This window comes from Podarcis gaigeae (genome assembly GCF_964106915.1).
Source record: "Podarcis gaigeae genome assembly, chromosome: 1".
NCBI lineage: Eukaryota > Metazoa > Chordata > Lepidosauria > Squamata > Lacertidae > Podarcis > Podarcis gaigeae.
The window spans coordinates 21696853-21703598 of record NC_139678.1 but is presented as its reverse complement, the minus strand read 5'-3'; the positions used below and the strand labels follow the sequence as shown (position 1 = coordinate 21703598).

General features: G+C 44.8%; 1 long non-coding RNA gene across 1 annotated transcript in view; it reads right to left on the bottom strand.

Moving 5' to 3' along the window:
- The window catches only part of LOC310845116, a 579409-nt gene that overhangs the window by 333820 nt on the left and 238843 nt on the right, over positions 1–6746 (bottom strand). The window lies entirely within an intron of this gene.

Genomic DNA, 6746 nt, shown 5'->3' with positions numbered 1-6746 from the left:
AGAGTTGGTTTGGTTTTGTGTGATGTACAAACCCAGGCTTATCGGAGAGCTTCCTACTCACTAACTATGAACTATAGTAACCCCCCCCCCAAAAAAAAACACCTTTACCACAAACCTGTGTTCAGACCACTCACTAAGCCATGGGAGCAAAAAACAAACAAGCAAAAAAACTTAGGGAATGAGCAAAGTTTACACATTTGCATAGTTCCAGTAAACTATGGTTTGGCTTGAGTATCATACAAACCAGACCAGTGGAAGGCCAAAAGGTACCCAATGTGTTTCATGTCCAGGCAAGGATTTGAACCTGAGTTTACCCACTTTAAGTCCGAGTGTCTGTCTACTATGCCATAGTTTAGCAGCTAACTTTTGTCACAAGTAAGGGAAATCCAAACAGGTCAACCTATTAGGCTGCAAAACTGGACAGGCTACTGAGATGCTACATTCATTCTTTAGACATCAAAAGATGTAGGGTAGATACTAGCTAGCAGGATCAGTGGTCAGGGATGATGAGAATTGTAGTATCAAAAAATCGGGGGGGGGGGGCGAAGTTGAGGAAGCCTGATATAAGCCAGCTAACCAGTTTGATACAAACTGGCACACAGACAGAAAGAAGCGATTGCTAGGAACAGTTCCACCATGGAGCTGCCAGATCCCAGGAGGCTCTTAACTTCCACCTGACGGCCATTTCACACATTACCCCAAGGGAAACCTGAGTATACCCAAGAGAGAGCTGCCGTCGTCATGGTTCCCCTGTGGAGTGTATGTGTATGGCACACGCGTCTGCCACATTAGACACGGCATTTTCATCTAAAGATGTACTGTAGCATGTAAGGCAACCCCAAGGCAGACATTGGTGTAACAACTTCAGGGAAGTTTGCCAGAGCTCCATTTTCACACTTGCATTTGCCTATCTTTGAACACGTATCTAGACTTCCCCAATCCCATGTCTTGCTGTGGTACAGCAGAGAGAGGAATCAGTCAAATTATTGGGATTCGCTTCCTCAACGCAGCAACCTGCCTCACGGCCACATGCTAAGTGCAACGCCTTACTGGTGCTTCTATCAGCTGTAGGGTTGCCATGTGTCCGGGATTTCCTGGAAATGTTTGGGGGGACAGCACCCCCATCCGGGAGGATTTTTGCATTTTGGATTAAATATCCGGGTTATGGGTTTTTATTTTATTATTATTATTTTAATGTTTTTGGTTTTTAAAATATTTTTTGTGGGGAACGCGTGTGCTCAGAAGGCGCTGTGCCCCAGAACAGAAAACACATATCGGGTAGCCTGGAGCAGCCTGCCGGGGGGCGTGCTAGGTCTGGTGTTGTTCCTGGCTGCCACCAGGCCTTGCACAGTGGCTGCAAAACTGGACAGGCTACTGAGATGCTACATTCATTCTTTAGACATCAAAAGATGTAGGGTAGATACTTGTGCCTGAACTGACTTCTTCCAGGGAGAGAATTAGAGTTCTGAGGGCAAACAGATGTGTTACCTTGGCTTCTTTCCTGTCTCCAGTTAGAAAGCCTGAGTCTCAGAGTGTTATGTATTTTGAAGATCAGCAATTTCACATTTGAGTTCTTTACAGTTGTGTACATACCACACCTTTAAAGCACATTTGAAGCACATTCTTTCCATCAAAGAATTCTGGGCAATGCAGTTTGTCAAGGGTTGCCAAGAATTATAACTATGTGAGGGTTAAACTACGATGCCCAGAATTCTTTGAGGGACAGAATGCGTTTCAAATATGCTTTGAAGGTATACAGAGCCTAAGAATAGCTAAGCTGGTGACTTATTGATACTGCTATCCAGTGCTTTTTTCCTATTAAAAAAATGTTTAGGGGTAGGTACTCTCATTTTAGGGACACGGGTGGCGCTGTGGGTTAAACCACAGAGCCTAGGACTTGTCGATCAGAAGGTCGGCGGTTCGAATCCCTGCGACAGGGTGAGCTCCTGTTGCTCGGTCCCTGCTCCTGCCAACCTAGCAGTTTGAAAGCACGTCAAAGTGCAAGTAGATAAATAGGTACCACTCCGGCGGGAAGATAAACGGCGTTTCCGTGCACTGCTCTGGTTCACCAGAAGTGGCTTAGTCATGCTGGCCACATGACCCGGAAGCTGTACGCCGGCTCCCTTGGCCAATAAAGTGAGATGAGCACCGCAACCCCAGAATCGGCCACGACTGGACCTAATGGTCAGGGGTCCCTTTACCTTTTACTCTCATTTTCCTACTCTGCCCCTCAGTGAGGCCAAACATAGATTCACAAAATGTTTAGGGGTATGTGTCCCCCTGCATCCCCCCAAGAAAAAAGCACTGCTGCTTACAAAGGGTATTTGTCATGGTGGCTGCGAGCTACGAGCCAGGATTGGGGCAGCATCCCTCAGAAGATCAGCTGCTGGGAAACATGAGCAGGAAAGTGCTATCACATGTTGTGTTTGTGGGCTTCCCATGGGCATTTGGTCAGCCACTATGGGAATAAGGAAATGCCTAATTCAATGTTTTCCCATCAAATGTGTTGGGTAACAGACTCTCCAACGGACAGATCTCACTCCTCTGTGACTGTAAAAGTGGATCTATAGAATCGTTATATCATATAATCTTCTGTTGTCCATTACATTCGGCTTCACGGTCCAAGTTTCTGGCCCCATATTTATCGAAAATTGCTGACAGACCTCAGGAAGCCCAAATAATATACTTATTAAACGACGAAGACACAAGTAGATCCCTTGCAGTCGCTAGATACCTGATTAATGTCTTATTTCAAAAGAGGAGAAATGGATCACTGTATGACTCTGACAGCTTAGCTAAACTTAAGAACCATCAATAAGTGCCAGAATCTAAGACGCATATCTCCCAAAATCTGAGGGATTTGAATTGCGGTTTACATTGAGGAAGCTTACTGTGTATAGTGTTTACTTAATTGAAGTAAAATTGGTTTTATATGGGTGTTTTAACTTGGATTTTATACTGTTTAAATTGTATTGTTTATGGATAAATTTTGATGTATTGTTTTCGATATGGGCCAATGGCCGTAATAAATCAAACTTTGAACTTTGAAATGCCTAATACTGCCTTCAAACAGAGAGAGAATAATAATAATAATAATAATAATTTTTTATTTATACCCCGCCCTCCCCAGCCAAGGCCGGGCTCAGAGCGGCTTACAAGCAATAATAAAAACAAGATGAATGATTACAACTTAAAAACAAAAATAAAATACAACATTAAAATAATGGAACATTAAGATATTAAAATGTAGCCTCATCGCAGGAGGAGAAGGAAAAGAAAGGGGGAAAAAAGAGAGGGAGGGAATCAAATTGGCTCCAAGCCAAAGGCCAGGCAGAACAACTCTGTCTTACAGGCCCTGCGGAAAGAAATCAGATCCTGCAGGGCCCTGGTCTCATGAGGCAGAGCGTTCCACCAGGCCGGAGCCAGAGTTGAAAAGGCCCTGGCTCTGGTTGAAGCCAATCTAACCTCCTTAGGGCCTGGGACCACTAGGGTGTTGTTATTTATGGACCTTGAGGCTCTCCGTGGGGCATACCAGGAGAGGCGGTCCCGTAGGTACGAGGGTCCTAGGCCGTGAAGGGCTTTAAAGGTCAAAAGCAGCACCTTAAATCTGACCCTGTACTCCACCGGGAGCCAGTGCAGCTTGAAAAGCACTGGGTGAATATGCTCCCATGGCAGAGACCCCGTGAGGAGCCTCGCTGCAGCATTCTGTACCCGCTGGAGTTTCTGGGACAGCTTCAAGGGCAGCCCCGCATAGAGCGAATTACAGTAGTCAAGCCTGGAGATGACCGTCGCATAGATCAAAGTGACGGATGGATAACTTGTTCTAAGTCAAAAGCAGAAGGTAATTGAGCTGTGTGACAGCCTCAGGCTGCAGGAAGCAAACCAAACTGCCACACCTATGGTCTGTGATTTTTCTAAAGAACCTTTGGACCACACCAGCGAAGCCGAGACTGGGATCTTGTCATCTGGGCAGCCCAGGGCCTCCATATACACTGCCCAGGATTGCATCCCAGGGAGGTCATTTCAGTGCTGCTAACGCAGCAGTTTGACTTCACCGCTGAAGGAGCATACCATTGTCTCTCAAGACAGATGGATGCCAACAATGGGAAACAGGTAGTTGGACTAGCTGAGCCTTTGCTCTGATCCACAAGGCTCTTCTAAAGTACTGGTGACATGTTAATTATTACATTGTCAAGAAACCCTAGAGCTGCATCTCTTGTCAGACGGGGACTCTGGTGGGACAAGGAGGGGACTTTAACCCTTTGTCCCCCTCTGTAATCCCAGTCCTGATTAAAACAGAGGAAACTTAGCATGGAACTTGGAAAAATTGCAGTCTAAAGCTGCAATCTTTTAAACCCAGAGTAGAGGAGTGGAACCTCCGACCCTGCAAATATTCCTGAACTACAACTCCCATCAGCCCCAGCAAGCTGTGTCAATGAGCAGGGATGCTGGGAGAACATAAGAAGCTGCTGCTGGATAAGGCCAATGGCCCATCTAGTTCAGAGTCCTGGGCTAGATCTACACTGACCTGTTTAACATTATTTCCCCCATTAGAATATTAGATACCGTATTTTTCGCTCCATAAGATGCACTTTTTTCTTCTTAAAATCTAAGGGAAAATGTCTGTGCGTCTTAAGGAGCAAATGTGTGGTCCCTGTACCCGGGCTTCCCTCGCCAGCCTCGACAAGCTCAGCATGCAGCCTTCCCGCCTCTCCCCGGGGCTGGCGGTGAGGGAAGCTCGGCTGAAGCCTGGAGAGCGAGAGAGGTTGGTGCACACCGACCCCTCTCGCTCTCCAGGCTTCAAAGATAGCCACCTGAAGCCTCCAGAGCACAGCGGGAGCTCCTGCTGCGCTCCGGAGGCTTTGGGTTCCTTTTGCTGAAGGGTAGGTGCCCCTTCAGCTAAGGCGCAGCACCCCTTTAGCTAAGCGGGAGGAGAAATGGAAGGGGCTCCGTTTCTCCTGCTGCTTCCTGAAGGGGCGCTGCACAGAGAGGGGGAGATTTTTTTCCCCTTGTTCTCCCCCTCTAAAACAAGGTGCGTCCTATGGTCGGGTGCATCCTATAGGGCGAAAAATATGGTATGTCGTTCTAAAATGTCACAGGGCATACCGGTTAGTTAAAATGTCTTTTACCTTGTTTCCCCCCGTCCAATGTAAGTAATACCACACCATTTTCCAAAATGGTTTCTTTTCCTACTGCTGGTCGCTGGTTGCTCTGCTCTGCCCTCTGGCGCCACATTTTAATTCTCCCTCCCTCCCTTTGTGTCCTTTGTTGCATGGACTGCAAAAGAGAAACCGGAAATAAAAACAATGAAATGAAAACATACTGCTAGGATGGAAGAAGCAAAAGGCAGGAGGAGAAACTGAACACTGCCCTTCGAATACTTTGGAGAGGGGTCAGAGTTTGAATACAATAAAAAGAAAAAGGTAAAAAGTTACATAGAGACATATGGGCCGTATTTCACCGATACAGCTGCAGAAAATGATAAAAAAATAAGTGATAAAAAACAAGGTAATAACGCTTTATGAATGTAAAAAGTAGGACTTCATGTGTCCATCTATGTTACCAAACCCCTTCCTTAATGTTAAAAACCATGAGTGTAGCTCTGCCCCTACTTTCCCATTTCATCAACATCTGGTGGGCCAAAGGTTCTCCACACTTACTATGTGCACTTACAGGGGAGTAAGAACCTTCAAATTCATTGACACTTACTTCAGAGTGGGTGTGCACAAGATTGTACTGCTGAATTGCAGTGTTATTGTACGAACTTACCTGGAAGTACATTCAACTGACCTCAGCTGAATGTACTTCTGCATTGACATGTATAGAAATGCACAGTAAATTGATGAGGTTCTTTCAGGTGCTATCCCAGGTGTCCTAGGTCCACCTCTACTTCGTTTAACATTCAGTTCGATGAAGCATTTTGTAGAACTTGAAAGCTCACTCAGTAATTTGCGATATTTTGGTTGGTCCTAATAAAGTTTGTGTAGTCATGTAAAAACACTTCTGTTGTTTTATGTACTATGTTTATCAAAATTGCTGATTAAAAAAATTCCACACAATTCGGAGAAACAGTATGTAAAACAAAGGAAAGGATATTTGTTAACACTCTTGTCCATGTTAATTTTGTTGTTGTTAATTCTTCTGCAAACCTTGAGAAGACTAACTGCAATGCAGTGTCTTAGACATGACATTTCCTGCCATTCCTAGAACAAAATATAGGTCATCATTTCTGCATCCAAGGCATGCATCTATCAAGAAGAGCATCTGTTTGTGCTATTCTTTGAACTCTGCAGGATGCTAAGACATCATGGGTTGTATCAAGGAACGCAAGGACATTGCTTTCCTTAGAAATATCAGATGCAGCTGACCATCGTTCATGGTGAGACTTCATACTATGGGAATTATTTGTCACTGCTAAGACAAGACCTTTAGGCAGTGATAAAGAACATTATTCTGACTGAGCTACACCAACAAACATTATAAAAATCTGGCCTCTTGTTTTGAAGGTTCGCTGTAATAAATAGAGAGACATAAAGACCGACAGAAAATGCCTAAAGTAGAACTTTAAAATGATGTTTCAGGTTGTCCATATGACTTTTATCCAATTTTGTTTTCTGGCTTCAACTATCTGATTGTCATCCATTTGGTATCTGCTGACATTAAGGAAAGAAAACCTGAAAAGAGGGACATTTACGGAGCAATCTGAACCCCAGATCCACTAGGATGAGGTGTCAGGCATGGAGAGT